Genomic DNA, 24,857 nt, shown 5'->3' on the forward strand with positions numbered 1-24,857 from the left:
AGGTAAGCTTAATTCCCAAATATGGAAGTTCAGAATCTTGCGAATCTAAGGGGTAAAGGGATTTTAGCTCCATAATATCCTTTTGAGGAATGTTGAGAGGCAAAGCTTGGGATTTTAAGTTATTAATTTTATAGTAAGATAGTGAACTAAATTGTTCTATGATGTCAAAGGCAGAGCGTACTGATATCCTAGGGTTTGACAGTGTAAGAATGATGTCGTCCGCATATAACGAAATCCTGTGATCGCGCCTTGAATATGAGGAGCATTTCTAATATGTTGTGCCAGAGGTTCCAAAGCTAATATGAACAAGAGTGGTGATAGTGGACAACCTTTGCGTGAACCATTGGAGATCTCAAGAGGATCAGATAGCACTCCATTCACCCATATCCTGGCCCATGTGGGAAGTGTATAAGCTGGAGAAGGCATTCACTATGTTGCCTGTAAACCCCATCTTTCTAAGAACCGAGAATGCGAACGACCAGTGTAGGCGGTCGAACGCCTTCTCAGCATCCAAAGTCACTGCCAACATAGGAAGGCCCTTTTGCTCAGCATAATCGAACAAGTCCACCAGCCTTCTGGTATTGTCTGAGGATACGCGGCCTCTCACAAACCCAGTCTGATCATCTTTAATTAGGGAAGGAAGCATGGGTGCCAATTTACAGGCTATTAATTTGGCGAAAAGTTTTATATCCGAATTAAGTAGGGAAATTGGTCTGAAATTTTGAGGTACGTCGGGGGTTTTGCCTGGCTTAGGCAGCGTAACAATCAGGGCAGTGAGCATTTCAGAAGGAAACGGGGTCCCTGCAAGGGCATGAGCAAAAACATCTAAAATATAAGGGGACAGAATTGGAAGAAAATGTTTATAATATTCATTAGACAAACCGTCTGGTGCCGGGGACTTGCCCATAGGGAGCGTCACTATTATCTTTTGAAGTTCTGTGAGTGTGAGCGAGGCATTTAAGGACTGCAACTGTGAGGGGGAGAGGGTAGGGAGATCAGCTTTTGTTAGAAAATCCTCCACTAGCCCTGAATAATTATTTGGTAGAGTTACAGTATCTTTAAGATTATAAAGAGTGTGGTAGTAGGCGCGAAACTGTTCTGCAATGTCCCTAGGATCTAGTAGTTTAGCCTTAGACAATGGGTGGGTGAGAAACGGTATTCTTGTTTTAGATTGCTGCGCTTTAACTTGATTGGCCAAAAGCTTACCAGCTCTATTTCTCTGAGCATAATATCTTGATTTTAATCTTAGTAGGGATTTGGAGTAATTGTGGGATAAAAGGCCTCTCAATTTATCCCTCTCCAGTCTTATTAAGGTAGAAGTACGAGATGTTGGCGTAGCCTTAAGACACTCAAGGTCAGCAATGGTCTTAAGTAGCTGAGAGATTTCCTTTTCTCTAACTTTCTTTAATTTGTGTTTCCTTCTAATTAGAGAACCTCTAATAAATGCTTTGTGGGTCTGCCACAGAGTAAACTTATCTGACACAGATCCGTCATTAAAAGTGAAAAATTCCCGCAATTCATTAGAAAGCTCTCTAACCAAGTCTGGATTAGAAAATAAAGATACATCATTACGCCAAATGGGAGCTCTAGGGGTTTGATATAGATTTTCTAAAGTCAATGTTATTGGGGCGTGATCAGACCATTGTATAAGCCCAATGTCTGTAGATATCGTATGTAGGAGAGTGGCTTGATCAACTAGGAACATATCAATACGAGAGTATGACAGGTGAGGGGATGAGAAGAAAGTATAGTCCCTCTCCATGCTATGTTGGGCTCTCCAGACATCTACTAGGCCTTCTGAATGTATCATAGATGTCATTCCCCCTCCCAAGCATCTTGTTGGGCAAGTGGAATCCAATGTCCGATCCATCACCGTGTTAAAGTCTCCACAGAGAATGATTTTCCCTTGTTTTAAGGAGTTTACTTGTTTCAATAATTTGCATACAAATATGACTTGGTGGTCATTGGGTGCATAGACGTTAACTAGGGTATAGATAATGTTAATATAACATACCAGGATGATGTATCGGCCATTGGGATCCGTTCTGGACGAAATGATGCTGAAGGCAATTGTATTCTTAACAGCTATAAACACCCCCCTAGACTTCTTGCTGAAATGAGAATGCAATATATGAGGAAAGGAGTGATGATGAATACGTTTAGCGTCTTCCTGCAACAAATGAGTTTCTTGAATACAGATGAGGTCCGCACCAGCTTTGGCCGCCTCCCGCCAAACATAGGATCTTTTTTTAGGGCAATTTATCCCTTTAGCATTTAAGGATAAAATTTTAAGACCCATATGGATGGAAGGAAACTCCAATCGCTTCAGACAGGTAAACAATCAACCGTCAGGTAAACAATCAACCTTATAAACAGTAACCTACTGCCTGACAGCAGGCAAATATGTCAATCAGCCATACTAGAATAATTGGTGAGTGAGTGAGGAAGGGACAAAGGAAAAGTTTGGGAAAACAATAGGAGAAGAGAAAAGGTAATAACACAACTCCAGACGGCCAAAATCCATCTGTGTAGGTCTGGTGAGGTAAGTCCACTGGTGAGGCTGGGATGAAACTCAACCGTTCAGAATAATCAAGCACACTATCTGCACCTGAGGATGGAAAAGGTCAAACAATTGGCCCCATTCAGCTGTTACAGAGACCTAACCATATCACCTGAAACCATACTTATTCAGCGGTGAGATACTGTGGAGGACACCCTTGTTCAGGGCTAATACTAATCCTGAAGAGGGTATTAGAAGTCCCTCGTTCCGGATGAGGGTGAGGGGTCGTTCCGTCTGCGACTTCCACGCTTATCCAATGAAAAATGAATGTCCCAGGATTGCAGGAGATCTTGACCATCCATAACAGATTTTACCACGTGGGTCTTGCCATTCTTCCGGATCAGCAGTTTTTGTGGATAGCCCCATTTATATTGGATATCATTTTCCGTAAGGGCAAGAGTGATCGGTTGAAGTTCTCTTCTTTGCCTTAAAGTCGCCATGGAGAGATCCGCGAATAATCTCACTGTTTGGAAAGGGGCTGGAAGTTGATCACAATTCCTCGCTGCTAGCATTAAAGCCTCCTTAGTATGGAAAAAGTGGATACGATTCTTGGCAGCAGTGTTTTGATGAGGTTTTTAAGGTATGTCTGCAGATCCCGGGGTACCACATCTTCTGGGATGCCTCGGAACTTCACATTGTTCCTCCTGGAACGATCCTCCATGTCAGCAATTTTACTCTTAATAGATTCAAGTTCGTCAGCCAAATCATTGTGGGCATCTATTATGTTGTTTTGTGAGGCCGCAAACTCTGCCATTTTGCTTTCCACATGAAGGAGCTTACTCTCAGTCTCTTTAACCTTGGCCGCTATAGGGTTAATCAGCCCTATCATGTCTGTGCGCAAGGACTGGTGCAGCGTCAGGAGCATATTTTTAATGGAGTCTTCGCATAATGGCTTATCCGATGTCTGGTATGCGATTATGGGGACCGTTATGGGGGTCTCCGGCTCATGTGCCCATGTCACTGTACTGACCTCAGACGGGTTAGAAGACTCCAGCCGCGGCCTCTGCTTCTGAGGTGAGGAGTCAGCAGGACCTGTAGTGACGGTGTATCTTGGAGCCGTAATCTCCGGAGCTCGGATGTCGCTTGGAGTCGGAGGGAGCAATGGAAATTCTGCTTCCGTTAAGGAGAAGTTGTCGGGCTCCAGCGGAGGTGACGGTGATCTGGAGCTACACCTCGGTGGTAAGCTGTCCTGAGGGGAAAGCAGGTGAGTATTGGCGCAGGAGCCGGCGCCATCTTTGGCTGGGCCTCTTTCAAAGAATCCATCTAGATTCCCGCTCTGTAGTTTTGGAAGCTGCCTTTTAGACTTCCCCATGTTATCCAGAAGGGTGTCCATCTTAAATACCGGCAGGGATACGGCGATGGGAGTATTAATAACTCAAGGGAGCTCGATTATAGTCGCTGTGGCGCAGGAGCTGCAAAATCAAGCGGCCATTCTTCTCAGCGGCCAAGCCACGCCCCGAGAGTGGCTATTTTTTTAATGGATTCAGGATTACCTAGAATGGACTTGTTTAGTCTCCAATTAAAACTTTTAGGTTTCCTTGCTGGGGAGGTGACCAGGAGATATACAGGAGCGTGGTCTGAAAGATGAATAGATCCAATACAGGCCTTTGGGCATAATTGGAGGTATTCCTTAGAGATGAAGAGGTAATCTATACGAAGGTACGATGAATGGACATGCGAGTAAAATGTGTAAACTAGGGTATTGGGATACAAAGTAAGCCAAACGACCACTAGGGGGAGGTCCCAAAAAATGTTTTTGATGAATTTTAAAGAACGCCTTGAGTGGGGAGTCTTATGCGAGGAAGAGTCTAACTGAGGGTCGAGGGCTAAGTTGAGATCCCCTCCCAAGATAACTATGCCTTCCTTAAAGGAGGTGATTTTTTGAGCAACGGACGAGAGCCATTTTGCCTGATTAGTATTGGGAGCATACAGATTTATAAATGTGTATAGCTGGGAACCAATATGACCTTTAACCATAAGGAATCTACCCTCAGGGTCTAGAAGGTGAGTAGTGGGTTTGAAAGGGACTTTTCTCTTAAATCCAATACTTACTCCTCCGGACGCGGCAGAGCCCCCCCCCCCGCAATGGAACCAAAGGGGGTAGTGAGAAAATTCCATGTTAGGGTAGTGATTAAACCTAAAATGTGTCTCCTGGAGGAGAAGCACATCCGCACCCTCCTAATATGGAGAAGATTTGGCTTCTCTTAGAGGGTGAATTGAAGCCTTTCACATTATAAGAGGCTATGTAAATATCAACCATGTTCGGTAGTAGAAGTGAGTGAAGGAGTGCAGAATATGCTGGTCCACCAGGAAAGAACACTTACGATTTGAGATAGCTCCACCCCGTCCGAAGGAGAAGTCGGATCCCCAGTATCCTGCATGTTCCATAAGTAAGTCAAGGATAATCGTGTCAGGTACCTAGAACAGAACAGAGGGATAGTAAAAACAATGAGAACAAAACATATAACCAAAAAATAACTTGGGGTATGAGTTAACCCAGTTATGTAAAGCATGGGGGAAAATTGGTCAAGGACCAGTGTACAAGACATTCAGCACATAGTATTGCCACCTGAAAGGGGGATATACTCAGAAAGGTAACTATCGGAACCTAGTGGGGAAGAAGGACAGGTCAAATTTGAGCTAAGCAAAGCAAGCCCATGGCCTAGAGAGCCATAGATAACCTGTAAGGGTAGAAGGAGATGTAAAAGTGAGGGGAGACGAGTGGAGCATGTGAGACAATAGCGGTAAGTAGGGATGAGCGAACTCGAACTGTATAGTTCGGGTTCGTACCGAATTTTGGGGTGTCCGTGACACGGACCCGAACCCGGACATTTTCGTAAAAGTCCGGGTTCGGGTTCGGTGTTCGTCGCTTTCTTCGCGCTTTTGTGACGCTTTCTTGGCGCTTTTTGAAAGGCTGCAAAGCAGCCAATCAACAAGCGTCATACTACTTGCCCCAAGAGGCCATCACAGCCATGCCTACTATTGGCATGGCTGTGATTGGCCAGAGCACCATGTGACCCAGCCTCTATTTAAGCTGGAGTCACATAGCGCCGCCCGTCACTCTGCTCTGATTAGCGTAGGGAGAGGTTGCGGCTGCGACAGTAGGGCGAGATTAGGCAGATTAACTCCTCCAAAGGACTTGATTAACTGATCGATCTGCAGCTGTGGATCATTGAGCTGCTGATCCTCAATTGCTCACTGTTTTTAGGCTGCCCAGACCGTTTGTCAGTCACATTTTTCTGGGGTGATCGGTGGCCATTTTGTGTCTTGTGGTGCGCCAGCACAAGCTGCGACCAAGTGCATTTAACCCTCAATGGTGTGGTTGTTTTTTGGCTAAAGCCTACATCAGGGTGAAGCTGTCACACCAAGTGCATTTAACCAGCAATAGTCTGTTCATTTTTTGGCCATATACAAAATCAGGGGCAAGCTGCGCCTGTCACCAAGTGCATTTAACCCTCAATGGTGTGGTTGTTTTTTGGCTAAAGCCTACATCAGGGTGAAGCTGTCACACCAAGTGCATTTAACCAGCAATAGTCTGTTCATTTTTTGGCCATATACTAAATCAGGGGCAAGCTGCGCCTGTCACCAAGTGCATTTAACCCTCAATGGTGTGGTTGTTTTTTGGCTAAAGCCTACATCAGGGTGAAGCTGTCACACCAAGTGCATTTAACCAGCAATAGTCTGTTTATTTTTTGGCCATATCCCAGTCTAATTCTGTCACTAAATCCATACCGGTCACCCAGCGCCTAAATACTAGGCCTCAAATTTATATCCCGCTAAATCTGTCCTTAGTGCTGTAGCTGGGCGAGTTATTTAGTGTCCGTTCAAGCACATTTCTTGTTCTGGGTTGAAATACAATTCCCAATTTAGCAATTTCATAATTTAGTGGTTTCTGCTATATCAGAGCTATTTGAAATCTATCCCTAAAAGGGTATATAATATTCAAGGTGCACATTGGGTCATTCAGAATAACTTCACACACACCCGCTACTGTGTATTTCCAAGTCTAATTCTGGCACTAAACCCATACCTGTCACCCAGCGCCTAAATACTAGGCCTCAAATTTATATCCCGCTAAATCTGTCCTTAGTGCTGTAGCTGGGCGAGTTATTTAGTGTCCGTTCAAGCACATTTCTTGTTCTGGGTTGAAATACAATTCCCAATTTAGCAATTTCATAATTTAGTGGTTTCTGCTATATCAGAGCTATTTGAAATCTATCCCTAAAAGGGTATATAATATTCAAGGTGCACATTGGGTCATTCAGAATAACTTCACACACACCCGCTACTGTGTATTTCCAAGTCTAATTCTGGCACTAAACCCATACCTGTCACCCAGCGCCTAAATACTAGGCCTCAAATTTATATCCCGCTAAATCTGTCCTTAGTGCTGTAGCTGGGCGAGTTATTTAGTGTCCGTTCAAGCACATTTCTTGTTCTGGGTTGAAATACAATTCCCAATTTAGCAATTTCATAATTTAGTGGTTTCTGCTATATCAGAGCTATTTGAAATCTATCCCTAAAAGGGTATATAATATTCAAGGTGCACATTGGGTCATTCAGAATAACTTCACACACACCCGCTACTGTGTATTTCCAAGTCTAATTCTGGCACTAAATGTCATGGTCTTACCTCCTTGCTGTTCCCTTCGTTTGACATGTGCTGGCGGCCATCTTGGTTTCTGGGTTTTCTTGTAGCCTCCCACCCTGCGGCTCCTCCTTCCCACTGGGAGGAGCTGGATGCCTAGCTCATATATATAGGAGGTCTGTGGCTTCAGTTCCTTGCTTGGTCCTCCTGTGTTCACATGCTTCCAAGACTGCTGCTGCTTCTGGTTCCTGATCCTGGCCTCGTCTGACTACCCCGTTGGTTCCTGATTCCGGCTTCGTCTGACTACCCCGTTGGTTCCTGATTCCGGCTTCGTCTGACTACCCCGTTGGTTCCTGTTCCTGGCTTCGTCTGACTACCCTTCTGGTTCCTGACCTCTGTCTCCGCAAGACCCTGCTTCGGTTTAGCCATCCGTTCGGACTTTGCTACGGCTTGCTCTTCAATAAAACCTTCTTATTTTCCACTTATCTCTTGTTGTACGTCTGGTTCATGGTTCCATGACACTAAACCCATACCTGTCACCCAGCGCCTAAATACTAGGCCTCAAATTTATATCCCGCTAAATCTGTCCTTAGTGCTGTAGCTGGGCGAGTTATTTAGTGTCCGTTCAAGCACATTTCTTGTTCTGGGTTGAAATACAATTCCCAATTTAGCAATTTCATAATTTAGTGGTTTCTGCTATATCAGAGCTATTTGAAATCTATCCCTAAAAGGGTATATAATATTCAAGGTGCACATTGGGTCATTCAGAATAACTTCACACACACCCGCTACTGTGTATTTCCAAGTCTAATTCTGGCACTAAACCCATACCTGTCACCCAGCGCCTAAATACTAGGCCTCAAATTTATATCCAGCTAAATCTGTCCCTAGTGCTGTAGCTGGGCGAGTTATTTAGTGTCCGTTCAAGCACATTTCTTGTTCTGGGTTGAAATACAATTCCCAATTTAGCAATTTCATAATTTAGTGGTTTCTGCTATATCAGAGCTATTTGAAATCTATCCCTAAAAGGGTATATAATATTCAAGGTGCACATTGGGTCATTCAGAATAACTTCACACACACCCGCTACTGTGTATTTCCAAGTCTAATTCTGGCACTAAACCTATACCTGTCACCCAGCGCCTAAATACTAGGCCTCAAATTTGTATCCCGCTAAATCTGTCCTTAGTGCTGTAGCTGGGCGAGTTATTTAGTGTCCGTTCAAGCACATTTCTTGTTCTGGGTTGAAATACAATTCCCAATTTAGCAATTTCATAATTTAGTGGTTTCTGCTATATCAGAGCTATTTGAAATCTATCCCTAAAAGGGTATATAATATTCAAGGTGCACATTGGGTCATTCAGAATAACTTCACACACACCCGCTACTGTGTATTTCCAAGTCTAATTCTGGCACTAAACCCATACCTGTCACCCAGCGCCTAAATACTAGGCCTCAAATTTATATCCCGCTAAATCTGTCCTTAGTGCTGTAGCTGGGCGAGTTATTTAGTGTCCGTTCAAGCACATTTCTTGTTCTGGGTTGAAATACAATTCCCAATTTAGCAATTTCATAATTTAGTGGTTTCTGCTATATCAGAGCTATTTGAAATCTATCCCTAAAAGGGTATATAATATTCAAGGTGCACATTGGGTCATTCAGAATAACTTCACACACACCCGCTACTGTGTATTTCCAAGTCTAATTCTGGCACTAAACCCATACCTGTCACCCAGCGCCTAAATACTAGGCCTCAAATTTATATCCAGCTAAATCTGTCCCTAGTGCTGTAGCTGGGCGAGTTATTTAGTGTCCGTTCAAGCACATTTCTTGTTCTGGGTTGAAATACAATTCCCAATTTAGCAATTTCATAATTTAGTGGTTTCTGCTATATCAGAGCTATTTGAAATCTATCCCTAAAAGGGTATATAATATTCAAGGTGCACATTGGGTCATTCAGAATAACTTCACACACACCCGCTACTGCGTATTTCCAAGTCTAATTCTGGCACTAAACCCATACCTGTCACCCAGCGCCTAAATACTAGGCCTCAAATTTATATCCCGCTAAATCTGTCCCTAGTGCTGTAGCTGGGCGAGTTATTTAGTGTCCGTTCAAGCACATTTCTTGTTCTGGGTTGAAATACAATTCCCAATTTAGCAATTTCATAATTTAGTGGTTTCTGCTATATCAGAGCTATTTGAAATCTATCCCTAAAAGGGTATATAATATTCAAGGTGCACATAGGGTCATTCAGAATAACTTCACACACCCGCTACTGTGCATTTCCAAATCTAATTCTGTCACTAAACCCATACCTGTCACCCAGCGCCTAAATACTAGGCCTCAAATTTATATCCCGCTAAATCTCTCGTTACCGCTGTCCTGTTGTGGCTGGGAAAGTTATTTAGTGTCCGTCAAAGCACATTTTTTGTTCTGGGTTGAAATACAATTCCCAATTTAGCAATTTCATAATTTAGTCGTTTCTGCTATATCAGAGCTATTTGAAATCTATCCCTAAAAGGGTAGATCATATTGAAGGTGCACATAGGGTCATTCAGAATAACTTCACACACACGCTTCTGTGCATTTCCAAGTCTAATTCTGTCACTAAATCCATACCTGTCACCCAGCGCCTAAATACTAGGCCTCAAATTTATATCCCGCTGAATTTGAATACAATACATTGGGCCAAATAATATATTTGTTGTTGTGGTGAACCATAACAATGAGAAAAACATCTAGTAAGGGACGCGGACGTGGACATGGTCGTGGTGGTGTTAGTGGACCCTCTGGTGCTGGGAGAGGACGTGGCCGTTCTGCCACATCCACACGTCCTAGTGTACCAACTACCTCAGGTCCCAGTAGCCGCCAGAATTTACAGCGATATATGGTGGGGCCCAATGCCGTTCTAAGGATGGTAAGGCCTGAGCAGGTACAGGCATTAGTCAATTGGGTGGCCGACAGTGGATCCAGCACGTTCACATTATCTCCCACCCAGTCTTCTGCAGAAAGCGCACAGATGGCGCCTGAAAACCAACCCCATCAGTCTGTCACATCACCCCCATGCATACCAGGGAAACTGTCTCAGCCTCAAGTTATGCAGCAGTCTCTTATGCTGTTTGAAGACTCCGCTGGCAGGGTTTCCCAAGGGCATCCACCTAGCCCTTCCCCAGCGGTGAAAGACATAGAATGCACTGACGCACAACCACTTATGTTTCCTGATGATGAGGACATGGGAATACCACCTCAGCATGTCTCTGATGATGACGAAACACAGGTGCCAACTGCTGCGTCTTTCTGCAGTGTGCAGACTGAACAGGAGGTCAGGGATCAAGACTGGGTGGAAGACGATGCAGGGGACGATGAGGTCCTAGACCCCACATGGAATGAAGGTCGTGCCACTGACTTTCACAGTTCGGAGGAAGAGGCAGTGGTGAGACCGAGCCAACAGCGTAGCAAAAGAGGGAGCAGTGGGCAAAAGCAGAACACCCGCCGCCAAGAGACTCCGCCTGCTACTGACCGCCGCCATCTGGGACCGAGCACCCCAAAGGCAGCTTCAAGGAGTTCCCTGGCATGGCACTTCTTCAAACAATGTGCTGACGACAAGACCCGAGTGGTTTGCACGCTGTGCCATCAGAGCCTGAAGCGAGGCATTAACGTTCTGAACCTGAGCACAACCTGCATGACCAGGCACCTGCATGCAAAGCATGAACTGCAGTGGAGTAAACACCTTAAAACCAAGGAAGTCACTCAGGCTCCCCCTGCTACCTCTTCTGCTGCTGCCGCCTCGGCCTATTCTGCTGCTGCCGCCTCGGCCTCTTCCTCCGCCTCTGGAGGAACGTTGGCACCTGCCGCCCAGCAAACAGGGGATGTACCACCAACACCACCACCACCACCTCCGTCACCAAGCGTCTCAACCATGTCACACGCCAGCGTTCAGCTCTCCATCTCACAAACATTTGATAGAAAGCGTAAATTCCCACCTAGCCACCCTCGATCCCTGGCCCTGAATGCCAGCATTTCTAAACTACTGGCCTATGAAATGCTGTCATTTAGGCTGGTGGACACAGACAGCTTCAAACAGCTCATGTCGCTTGCTGTCCCACAGTATGTTGTTCCCAGCCGGCACTACTTCTCCAAGAGAGCCGTGCCTTCCCTGCACAACCAAGTATCCGATAAAATCAAGTGTGCACTGCGCAACGCCATCTGTGGCAAGGTCCACCTAACCACAGATACGTGGACCAGTAAGCACGGCCAGGGACGCTATATCTCCCTAACTGCACACTGGGTAAATGTAGTGGCAGCTGGGCCCCAGGCGGAGAGCTGTTTGGCGCACGTCCTTCCGCCGCCAAGGATCGCAGGGCAACATTCTTTGCCTCCTGTTGCCACCTCCTCCTTCTCAGCTTCCTCCTCCTCTTCTTCCACCTGCTCATCCAGTCAGCCACACACCTTCACCACCAACTTCAGCACAGCCCGGGGTAAACGTCAGCAGGCCATTCTGAAACTCATATGTTTGGGGGACAGGCCCCACACCGCACAGGAGTTGTGGCGGGGTATAGAACAACAGACCGACGAGTGGTTGCTGCCGGTGAGCCTCAAGCCCGGCCTGGTGGTGTGTGATAATGGGCGAAATCTCGTTGCAGCTCTGGGACTAGCCAATTTGACGCACATCCCTTGCTTGGCGCATGTGCTGAATTTGGTGGTGCAGAAGTTCATTCACAACTACCCCGACATGTCAGAGCTGCTGCATAAAGTGCGGGCCGTCTGTTCGCGCTTCCGGCGTTCACATCCTGCTGCTGCTCGCCTGTCTGCGCTACAGCGTAACTTCGGCCTTCCCGCTCACCGCCTCATATGCGACGTGCCCACCAGGTGGAACTCCACCTTGCACATGCTGGACAGACTGTGCGAGCAGCAGCAGGCCATAGTGGAGTTTCAGCTGCAGCACGCACGGGTCAGTCGCACTACAGAACAGCACCACTTCACCACCAATGACTGGGCCTCCATGCGAGACCTGTGTGCCCTGTTGCGCTGTTTCGAGTACTCCACCAACATGGCCAGTGGCGATGACACCGTTATCAGCGTTACAATACCACTTCTATGTCTCCTTGAGAAAACACTTAGGGCGATGATGGAAGAGGAGGTGGCCCAGGAGGAGGAGGAGGAGGAGGAGGAAGAGGGGTCATTTTTAGCACTTTCAGGCCAGTCTCTTCGAAGTGACTCAGAGGGAGGTTTTTGGCAACAGCAGAGGCCAGGTACAAATGTGGCCAGCCAGGGCCCACTACTGGAGGACGAGGAGGACGAGGATGAGGAGGAGGTGGAGGAGGATGAGGATGAAGCATGGTCACAGCGGGGTGGCACCCAACGCAGCTCGGGTCCATCACTGGTGCGTGGCTGGGGGGAAAGGCAGGACGATGACGATACGCCTCCCACAGAGGACAGCTTGTCCTTACCCCTGGGCAGCCTGGCACACATGAGCGACTACATGCTGCAGTGCCTGCGCAACGACAGCAGAGTTGCCCACATTTTAACCTGTGCGGACTACTGGGTTGCCACCCTGCTGGATCCACGCTACAAAGACAATGTGCCCACCTTACTTCCTGCACTGGAGCGTGATAGGAAGATGCGCGAGTACAAGCGCACGTTGGTAGACGCGCTACTGAGAGCATTCCCAAATGTCACAGGGGAACAAGTGGAAGCCCAAGGCCAAGGCAGAGGAGGAGCAAGAGGTCGCCAAGGCAGCTGTGTCACGGCCAGCTCCTCTGAGGGCAGGGTTAGCATGGCAGAGATGTGGAAAACTTTTGTCAACACGCCACAGCTAACTGCACCACCACCTGATACGCAACGTGTTAGCAGGAGGCAACATTTCACTAACATGGTGGAACAGTACGTGTGCACACCCCTCCACGTACTGACTGATGGTTCGGCCCCATTCAACTTCTGGGTCTCTAAATTGTCCACGTGGCCAGAGCTAGCCTTTTATGCCTTGGAGGTGCTGGCCTGCCCGGCAGCCAGCGTTTTGTCTGAACGTGTATTCAGCACGGCAGGGGGCGTCATTACAGACAAACGCAGCCGCCTGTCTACAGCCAATGTGGACAAGCTGACGTTCATAAAAATGAACCAGGCATGGATCCCACAGGACCTGTCCGTCCCTTGTCCAGATTAGACATTAACTACCTCCCCATAACCATATATTATTGGACTCCAGGGCACTTCCTCATTCAATCCTATTTTTATTTTCATTTTACCATTATATTGCGAGGCTACCCAAAGTTGAATGAACCTCTCCTCTGCCTGTGTGCTAGGCCTAAATATATGCCAATGGACTGTTGCAGTGGTGGCTGACGTGAAGCCTCATTCTCTGCTATGACATGCAGACTGATTCTCTGCTGACATGAAGACAGATTCTCTGTTACGGGACCTCCCTCCTCTGCCTGGGTGCTGGGCCTAAATATATGCCAATGGACTGTTGCAGTGGTGGCTGACATGAAGCCTGATTCTCTGCTATGACATGCAGACTAATTCTCTGCTGACATGAAGCCAGATTGTCTGTTACGGGACCTCTCTCCTCTGCCTGGGTGCTGGGCCTAAATTTATGACAATGGACTGTTGCAGTGGTGGCTGACGTGAAGCCTGATTCTCTGCTATGACATGCAGACTGATTCTCTGCTGACATGAAGCCAGATTGTCTGTTACGGGACCTCTCTGCTCTGCCTGTGTGCTAGGCCTAAATATATGCCAATGGACTGTTGCAGTGGTGGCTGACGTGAAGCCTCATTCTCTGCTATGACATGCAGACTGATTCTCTGCTGACATGAAGCCAGATTGTCTGTTACGGGACCTCTCTGCTCTGCCTGTGTGCTAGGCCTAAATATATGCCAATGGACTGTTGCAGTGGTGGCTGACGTGAAGCCTGATTCTCTGCTATGACATGCAGACTGATTCTCTGCTGACATGAAGCCAGATTGTCTGTTACGGGACCTCTCTGCTCTGCCTGTGTGCTAGGCCTAAATATATGCCAATGGACTGTTGCAGTGGTGGGTGACGTGAAGCCTCATTCTCTGCTATGACATGCAGACTGATTCTCTGCTGACATGAAGACAGATTCTCTGTTACGGGACCTCCCTCCTCTGCCTGGGTGCTGGGCCTAAATATATGCCAATGGACTGTTGCAGTGGTGGCTGACATGAAGCCTGATTCTCTGCTATGACATGCAGACTAATTCTCTGCTGACATGAAGCCAGATTGTCTGATACGGGACCTCTCTCCTCTGCCTGGGTGCTGGGCCTAAATTTATGACAATGGACTGTTGCAGTGGTGGCTGACGTGAAGCCTGATTCTCTGCTATGACATGCAGACTGATTCTCTGCTGACATGAAGCCAGATTGTCTGTTACGGGACCTCTCTGCTCTGCCTGTGTGCTAGGCCTAAATATATGCCAATGGACTGTTGCAGTGGTGGCTGACGTGAAGCCTCATTCTCTGCTATGACATGCAGACTGATTCTCTGCTGACATGAAGCCAGATTGTCTGTTACGGGACCTCTCTGCTCTGCCTGTGTGCTAGGCCTAAATATATGCCAATGGACTGTTGCAGTGGTGGGTGACGTGAAGCCTCATTCTCTGCTATGACATGCAGACTGATTCTCTGCTGACATGAAGCCAGATTCTCTGTTACGGGACCTCTCTCCTCTGCCTGTGTGTGTGCTGGGCCTAAATATATGCCAATGGACTGTTGCAGTGGTGGCTGACGTGAAGCCTGATTCTCTGCTATGACATGCAGACTGATTCTCTGCTGACATGAAGCCAGATTGTCTGTTACGGGACCTCTCTCCTCTGCCTGTGTGTGTGCTGGGCCTAAATATATGCCAATGGACTGTTGCAGTGGTGGCTGACGTGAAGCCTCATTCTCTGCTATGACATGCAGACTAATTCTCTGCTGACATGAAGACAGATTCTCTGTTACGGGACCTCTCTCCTCTGCCTGGGTGCCGGGGCCTAAATATCTGAGAATGGACTGTTCCAGTGGTGGGTGACGGGAAGCCAGATTCTCTGCTATGGAACCTCTCTCCAATTGATTTTGGTTAATTTTTATTTATTTAATTTTTATTTTAATTCATTTCCCTATCCACATTTGTTTGCAGGGGATTTACCTACATGTTGCTGCCTTTTGCAGCCCTCTAGCTCTTTCCTGGGCTGTTTTACAGCCTTTTTAGTGCCGAAAAGTTCGGGTCCCCATTGACTTCAATGGGGTTCGGGTTCGGGACGAAGTTCGGATCGGGTTCGGATCCCGAACCCGAACATTTCCGGGATGTTCGGCCGAACTTCTCGAACCCGAACATCCAGGTGTTCGCTCAACTCTAGCGGTAAGTAATAAGGTAAATCATAAACATGACTTCACCCGGTCATAGCCTGGATCTACTAGCAGAAATAAACTAGTCTAAACAAACAGAGACAAAAGACCTCATTAACGGACGAAGCAAATTATCTGGATAGATCAAATAGAGTCCTGAAAAGGAACAATTCCCTGCACGTTGATTGGAGTCGAAAGTTCAAGCTTATCAATCTTGAGCTAGCCTCTTGGGTGTCAGTTGACGGCTCTTCTTCCCACTTTGTGAGCCTTAGGAGTGTGCTGCAGGGTGAAGGCTGGAATCATAGGGACATCAGGTAGAGCGAAAAGGTCTTGGAACGATTCCCAGTTGTTTATCGGCAGAGGAGAAGTTTGCAGATGGTCATAGACGGCATCTAAATCAGCTTGAGAAGTAATATTGAAGCGGCGGCCCCCTTGTGAAAAGAAATGTCCAAAAGGAAAGTTCCATTTGTAGAGGATTCTGTTAGCCCGCAGCCATTTCGTCAGTGGCTTGAGAGACTTGCGCTTCCTCAAAGTGGAGGGGGCTAGATCTTGATAAATTGAGATATGGGCACCCTCAAACAAGATGTCAGGTCTATTTCTAGCAGCCTCCTGGACTGCTGTTTTGACCTGGAAGTTCAGAAACTTGCAAATAATGTCTCTTGGTGGTTCCTCTATCTTAGGCTTGGGTCGCAAGGCCATGTGGGCCCTCTCTAACACGATCTCAGGGGCAGACTCTGGGCCTAGGAGCGAAGAACAGAGGGAGATGATTGCAGCTGGAATGTCTCCAGGCGCAACGGACTCAGGAATCCCACTTATGCGCAAGTTGTTCCGGCGGCCTCTATTTTCCTGATCCTCTAGAGCGTTTTAAAGATCATTCAGGTAAGTGCCGCATTTTCGGAACGAGCTGGAGGTAGCCCTCTGATGGTCCAGTATCTGGGCCTGGTTGTTTTCAAGCGCTTCTACGCGATCACCCACTTGTCTGACATCTTGGCGCAAGGCAGCAAATTCACAGAGCAGGGGCTCGAGGGCTTTATTCAAAGTGCTTTTCAAGTAGGTCCTGGTAATCGGAAGGGCCCCCCTACCTTGCGGCTCTTCTGTGTCGCTGTCTTCATCCGATTTATCTTGCTGGCCTGCTTTCTGGAGTTTGGCCGGCGCCATCTTGGAGTCTCGGCTGATGAACGAGGCAGCCGCTTTTCTGACAAATTTATCCATGTCGCCTCCAGAAGCGTGGCTTTTGGTGATGTTCGGGTGTTCCCCTACTTTAGGGTTCCCGATTTTGACCATTTTCAGGTAGAAATCTTAAGATTGCTGGTGCTGTAAGCTGTCTGTAACATGGAGCTCAGAATCAAGCGGCCATCTCAGACCGGCGCTGGCTCCGCCCCCCTATTATCCTTTTTGATACAAATTTTTTTTTTTGTATCTCTAAAGTCTAAGAGTAATTTTTTTTTTTGCCGATTATCTTATGTGGGGGCTCATTTTTTGCGGGGTGAGAGGACGGTTTTCATGGCACTATTTTGGGGGCTATTTGACTTTATTATTGCTTTTAATACATTATTTAAGTTTTTACCATTTTTTTGGGTGTTGAGATGTCAGTGCTAAATTGGGATATAAATTTAGTACTCCATAGAAGTGTGGTACTCCCTGAAGCAACCAATAATGCAGAGGCCCGGATGATCAGGGCACGTGTCACATTGAGTAGTGGTGTCCTTCCGTATCCCCCTCCTGCGACACACTCTGCACCTTTTTTGAGTTTGTCCCTTCTTTCCAGTATGGGGGACCACACCTGGAAAGTGTTGGCCAGGGACGATCCGGGCGCCTACAGTTCCCGAGGTACTTCGGCCTGCTCTTTCCCGGTCTGAAAAGATCAGGGCCTTGGGGACTGCCTCATAGAACTGAAGGAATGTCCCTGTGTTGCCCGCGCTCCGGGACAGCACAAAAGAGCTGTACATGGCAACCTGTACCAAGTAGACCGCAACTTTTTTGTACCATGCCTGGGTTTTGCGCATGGCATTATATGGCTTGAGGACTTGATCAGATAAATCAACTCCTCCCATATGCCGATTATAGTCGACGATACAATCGGGCTTGAGGACCGTTGCCGCGGTACCTTGGACAGGGACAGGGGTGATGCCGTTACCATGAATTGTGGACAGTACAAGGACATCCCTCTTGTTCTTATACCTGACCCGCAACAGGTTTCCAGTGGTAAGGGCACGGGTCTCACCCCTGGGGATAGGTACCTGGAGGGGGAGGGAAGGGAGGCCGCGTTGATTTTTCCGCACAGTCCCACAAGCGGACGTGGATCTGGCGGCAAGAGACTGGAACAAGGGGATACTAGTATAAAAGTTATGCACGTAAAGGTGGTAACCCTTATCTAGCAGTGGGTCCCACACAGGTTTCCCGGTAACACCCAGAGTGGGGGGACATTCTGGGGGTTGAATACGGAATCTCACCCCTCGTATACACGAAACTTGTAAGTGTACCCTGAGGTACTCTCACAAATTTTGTATAGCTTCACACCATACCTCGCCCGCTTGGAGGGCACATATTGGTGGAAAATGAGTCTCCCCTTGAACGCAATGAGAGACTCATGAACCGCGACCACCCTTCCAGGTATATAGGCCTCCATGAATTTGGCCCCGATGTGATCGATGACCGGCCATATCTTATACAGACGGTCATGGGCAGGATCACCTCGGGGGGGGGGGGGACATGCTGCATTATCTGAATAATGCAGACATTTAAGGATGGCCTCAAACCGGGAGTGTGTCATGGCCGTACTGTAATGTGGGGTCTGGTAGAGGACATCCCCACTCCAGTACAGCCTAACACTGGGTTTCTTGACCAGGCCCAAATGCAGCACGAGGCCCCAAAATTTCCTCATCTCGGCTGCACTGACTGGTGTCCAGCCACCAGGCCTGGCCAAAAAGGAGCCTGGGTTTTGAGCAACGAACTGTTGGGCGTACAGGTTCGTCTGCTCCACCATCAGATTTACCAGTGGGTCACTGAAAAAAATGACAAAAAAAGTCATATTCAGTGTAGCCCACTGTGGAAATCTGGATTCCTGATTGGCCTACAAAATCAGGAGTCACGGGCTCGTATCCCTCTGGGGTACACCAGACAAGTTCACCGGCAGGGGGCTCCGGTGGATTTAACTGGTGGGCCGGAAAACTAGTACGAGCCCCAGAGCGGCTCGTACTAGGGTGGGCCACAGGGTCCCTAACATGGCGGTCCCCTTGCTCTGCCTGGCGGCGTCTCCGCCGCCTTGGGGGCTCATCATCATCGCTAGATGATGAGAAGGATGCAGATGACAACAGGAAATTGGGGTCATCCTCGTCCTCACTGGGACTCTCGGAGTCGGAGGCAAGCTGGGCGTATGCCTCCTCATCCGAGAACATCCGGCGGGCTATAGGGAAGTATGTGTCTGCGTGTGTATGTGGAAATATTTATTTGTGGTGCGTGTGTGTGGGGGTACGGGTGTTCACAAACTCACCCTAGAACTAACAGAAAAAAAAAAAACTAACTAAACAAAAGGGAAAAAAAATGAGAATATTTTTTTTCAAAACCGCTGATCAACCGTCCGAACTTGATCAGCGGTGGGGTGTGCGATGCGCTAACAGTGGCCGGACGCTAAGAGTGCCGGCCACAGTCAGGGTACACAAAAAAAAGTTGAAAAATAAATAAAAATCCTGCACCCCAAAAAAGTGGTGCAATCAAAGTTTCACAAACTAACGTTCCCTTTATTTTTCCTGCCTAGCCCAACCTTTCCTTATACTTTCCCTAAGTACCTGCGGTTCAGATGGGGGGTGCTGGGGCACAGATCGGGTCCTGGGAGTTGCAGATCGGGTGATGCTGGCACTAATCCACGAGGTGCAGCAGCGCTCCTCTCTCCTCCGGGACACAAAAGGAGGAGGAGAGGAGCGCTGGCAACATTTGAATCTGCCACCGGCCCGCCCACCAACCAATCAGAGGCGATCCTGACAGGTGATGTCACCATCACCTTTCAGGATCGCAGGATGGTGATTGGTGGGGTAAAATCACACCACCATCACTATCCTGTTCTAGGTTATCGGTTCTTCAGAGACCCGAATAACCCGGAAACGCTGTAAACCGCAGGTCTGAATTGACCTGCGGTTTTCTGCGATCGCTGACATGGGGGGGTCACAGGACCCCCTGGCGCATTTAGCCTAGGTGCCTGCTCATTTAGCCTAGGTGCCTGCGGCGGTGATCGGAGCAATACATGACATACCGGTACGTCATGTGTCCTTAAGTACCAGGACAACATGACGTACCGGTACGTCATGTGTCCTGAAGAGGTTAAAGAACATCAGGAGTCAAACTTGCACCAAGCCTCTGTATCTCGGGGAAAAAAAAAAACATCCTGCACGATAAGATAATGAATGTTGCGGATGTACATGGCTACATTTATACAATCACAGAACATAATGCACTATAATAATAGATGCAAGCATAACATATGGACTAAGCCCTCAATCTATTGATAAAATCTGAGACACTTGGTTAATAGAGATGTCCCGAACTATTCGCCGGCGAACATAGTTTATTTGCGTTCGCCGCGGCGGACGAACATATGCAATGTTCGGTCCGTCCCTATACATAATCATTGAATAAACTGTGACCCTGTACCTCACAGTCAGCAGACACATTCCAGCCAATCAGCAGCAGACCCTCCCTCCCAGACCCTCCCACCTCCTGGACAGCATCCATTTTAGATTCATTTGGAAGCTGCATTCTTAGTGAGAGGAGGGACAGTGTAGCTGCTGCTGATTTAATAGGGAAATCGATAGCTAGGCTAGTGTATTCAGTGTCCACTACAGTCCTGAAAGACTCATCTGATCTCTGCTCTAGGGACAGCACCCCAAAAAGCCCTTTTTAGGGCTAGAACATCAGTCTGCTTTTTTTTTTCCTGTGTAATCAAATTGCAGTTGCCTGCCTTCCAGCGTGTGTGTCAGGCTCACAGCCCTGCAAGTGCATAGTGTCACCAGCGCAACTCATATCTGGTGTCACATTTGATTACATTTAAAGAAAAACTACAATTTTGACGGAATAAATAGCAATCAGTTGCACACACGTGTTTGTGTGTTTAAGGCCCAGCTGCCTGTCACGACCCTTGGTCATGGTCGTGACTCCTGTAACCGCAGGCAGTTGCCTGCGGTCTTGGTGTTTTTGTCAATCACAGGTGAGGGCTATAGTATGTTGCCTCACCTGTGGTTGCCGCTGGCAACATTGTGTATGTCGCAGCAGAGCAGCCTGAGCGGTATTAGGCAGCTTGCTGCAATAGGCATGCGGTTGCATCTGGCAACCTCTCTATATAGGTGTGCCTTTTATCAGTGTGCACGGGGTGTTACATGTGTTGTGTGCACTTTCCCTTTAAGTTGATGTCTTCCCTTCCCTGGTGTTGGAGGGGTTAACTTCCTTCCTAGTGTGTGTGTGTGCACTGGGTGTGTCTCACTGTGGGTGTGGCTACTTGGCCCTATAAAGCCTCAGTGAATAGCAGTAGTCAGTGGGGGTTCTTCAGCCATGCTTGCTGGAGACATCCTCCTGGTTATTTACCATCTGCCAGTGAGGGCCACCCTGGTGGTCATAAACTTTATGTTTGGTGTTTTGAAGGTTGTTTGGTCTTGTTGTTATTGCAGCATATGGTTTCCTGGGTTCCCGTGTGATGTCTGGTGTGTGCTGTGTCCTTTGTGTTGTTGTGGACAGCAGCACTTGTACATGGGTTCCGGGTTGTGTGTCTGTGGCAGGTAAGTGTGGTACTAGTCTCACTTACCTGTCATTGCCATATGTCTGTTTATGTTTCCCTTTCTATGTAGCTTGGCCAGTGAGACTCCTGTTCCTCCGTGTCTAGGAGGAACGGGTTGTCTTACCCTGCTCCTAGTCCAGGGCCACCCTGAGGGCGAGCAGGAATATCAGGTTCCGGAGTATGAGCCCTCCTACCTTCAGGGTTGGCTCATACGGATAGGAGACAGGGTCAGAATTAGGGACGTGTAGGAGGTGACCTTCTCCCTTATTCCTGTCCTGGCCATGCTCTGACTATCCATCTGCTGATACTGCACGGCTGAGGGTTTTCCCCATCCTCAGACGTGACAGTATGAATATGACCACCAGGCAGATGGTAAATAACTAGGAGGATGTCTCCAGCAAGCATGGCTGAAGAACCCCCACTGACTACTGCTATTCACTGAGGCTTTATAGGGCCAAGTAGCCACACCCACAGTGAGACACACCCAGTGCACACACACACACACTAGGAAGGAAGTTAACCCCTCCAACACCAGGGAAGGGAAGACATCAACTTAAAGGGGAAGTGCACACAACACATGTAACACCCCGTGCACATCGATAAAAGGCACACCTATATAGAGAGGTTGCCAGATGCAACCACATGCCTATTGCAGCGAGCTGCCTAGCACCGCTCAGGCTGCTCTGCTGCCACATACACAAATGTTGCCAGCGGCAACCACAGGTGAGGCAACATACTATAGCCCTCACCTGTGATTGACAACAACACCAAGACCGCAGGCAACTGCATGCGGTTACAGGAGTCACGACCATGACCAAGGGTCGTGACACTGCCAGTGCATAGTGTCCCTTCAGCGCAACTCATATCTGGTGTCACATTTGATTCCATTTAAAGGAAAACAACAATTTTGACTGAATAAATAGTGGTCAGTTACACACGTGTTTGTGTGTTTAGGGCCCAGCTGCAAGCGCATAGTGTCACTTCAGCGCAACTCATATCTGGTGTCACATTCGATTCCATTTAACCACTACAGGACCGCCGCACGCAGGTTTGCGTCCTGGCGGTGGCCCTGTTATTCCTCCTGGACGTGAGATATCCTGTGAATGCACGCACACAGGCGCGCGCATTCACAGGATCGGCAGGTAAACAAGCTAATCTACAGCCTGCCAGTGGCGATCATTCGCTGGCAGGCTGTAGATGCGATGTTCTTAACCCCTAAAAGGTATATTAGACGCTGTTTTGATAACAGCGTCTAATATACCTGCTACCTGGTCCTCTGGTGGTCCCTTTTGCTTAGATCGTCCACCAGAGGACACAGGCAGCTCTGTAAAGTAGCACCAAACACCACTACCCCTCTTGTCACTTATTAACCCCTCATTAACCCCTGATCACCCCATATAGACTCCCTGATCACCCCCCTGTCATTGATCACCCCCCTGTAAGGCTCCATTCAGACGTCCGTATGTGTTTTGCGGATCCGTGGATCCGCGAAACACGGACACCGCGGATCCGCAAAACACGGACACCGGCAATGTGCTTTCCGGATTTTGCAGATCCGCACATTGCCAGAACTATATAGAAAATGCCTTTTCTTGTCCGCAATTGCGGACAAGAATAGGATGTGTTCTATAGGCTCTACAAAAAACTGCAGTGTTCCCCCGATCAGGCCTGATCTTGTGCGCACACTTGCGTTTGGTCCGCCCCACTGCAGTGACAGAAATATATATTTTTTCTGATCACTGCAAAAACACCGTAAAATCGCTGCGGCACTATAAAAAGATTACTTTTGAGGGGCATGGCGAGTTCCTAGAAGATTTTTTATTTTTTTTTGGCACAAGTTAGAGGAAATTTATTTTAATTTTTTCTTACAAAGTCTCATATTCCACTAACTTGTGACAAAAAATAAAATCTTACATGAACTCACCATACCCCTCACGGAATCCAAATGCGTAAAAATTTTTAGACATTTATATTCCAGACTTCTTCTCACGCTTTAGGGGCCCTAAAATGCCAGGGCAGTATAAATACCCCACATGTGACCCCATTTCGGAAAGTAGACACCCCGAAGTATTTGCTGAGGGGCATAGTGAGTCCATGAAAGATTGAACTTTTTGTCACAAGTTAGCGGAAAGGGAGACTTTGTGAGAAAAAAAATAAATAAATCAATTTCCGCAAACTTGTGTCAAAAAAACTTCTATGAACTGGGCATTTTAGGGGCCCTAAAGCGTGAGGAGAAGTCTGGAATCCAAATGTCTAAAAATGCCCTCCTAAAAGGAATTTGGGCCTCTTTGCGCACCTAGGCTGCAAAAAAGTGTCACACATGTGGTATCGCCGTACTCAGAATAAGTAGGGAAATGTGTTTTGGGGTGTACTTTTTACATATACCCATGCTGGGTGAGAGAAATATCTCTCTATAATGACAACTTATAATGACAAAAAAATTGGAAAAGTTGACTTTTAGAGAGATATTTCTCTCACCCAGCTGCCCAAAGGGGCCCAAATTCTAAAGAGCACCTTTAGGATTTCACAGGGCATTTTTTAAGCATTTGGATTCCAAACTACTACTCACGCATTAGGGCCCCTATAATGCCAGGGCAGTATAAATACCCCACAAGTGACCCCATTTTGGAAAGAAGACACCCCAAGGTATTTCGTGATGGGCATAGTGAGTTCATGGAAGTTTTAATTTTTTAAGAAAAAAAAAATCATCATTTTCCGCTAACTTATGACAAAAAATAAAAAAATTCTATGAACTCACTATGCCCATCAGTGAATACATTTGGCTGTTTACTTTATGAAATGGGGTCATCTGTGGGGTGTTTCTACTGTCTGGGCATTGTAGAACCTCAGGAAACATGACAGGTGCTTAGAAAGTCAGAGCTGCTTCAAAATGCGGAAATTCACATTTTTGTACCATAGTTTGTAAACGTTGTAACTTCTACCCAAACCAATAAATATGCACTTATTGCATTTTTTTTTTATCAAAGACATGTAGAACAATACATCTAGAGAAAAATTGATATAGAAATATATATTTTTTTTTTAAAAATTACAACTGAAAGTGAAAAATTTCATTTTTTGGCAAAAAATTTGGTAAATTTCGATTAATAACGAAAAAAGTAAAAATGTCAGCAGCAATGAAATACCACCAAATAAAAGCTCTATTAGTGAGAAGAAAAGGAGGTAAAATTCATTTGGGTGGTAAGTTGTATGACCGAGCAATAAACAGTGAAAATGTAGTGCAGAATTGTAAAAAGTGGTCTGGTCATTAAGGGGGTTTAAGCTAGGGGAGCCGAGCTGGTTAAAGAAAAACAACAATTTTGACTGAATAACTAGCAGTTAGTTGCACACACGTGTTTGTGTGTTTAAGGCCCAGCTGCAAACGCATAGTGTCACTTCAGCGCAACTCATATCTGGTGTCACATTCGATTCCATTTAAAGAAAAACAGCAATTCTGAGTGAATAAATAGCAGTCAGTTACACACGTGTTTGTGTGTTTAAGGCCCAGCTGCAAACGCATAGTGTCACTTCAGCGCAACTCATATCTGGTGTCACATTCAATTCCATTTAAAGAAAAACAGCAATTTTGACTG

The sequence above is a fragment of the Bufo gargarizans genome, chromosome 3 (assembly GCF_014858855.1).
Source record: "Bufo gargarizans isolate SCDJY-AF-19 chromosome 3, ASM1485885v1, whole genome shotgun sequence".
Classification (NCBI taxonomy): domain Eukaryota; kingdom Metazoa; phylum Chordata; class Amphibia; order Anura; family Bufonidae; genus Bufo; species Bufo gargarizans.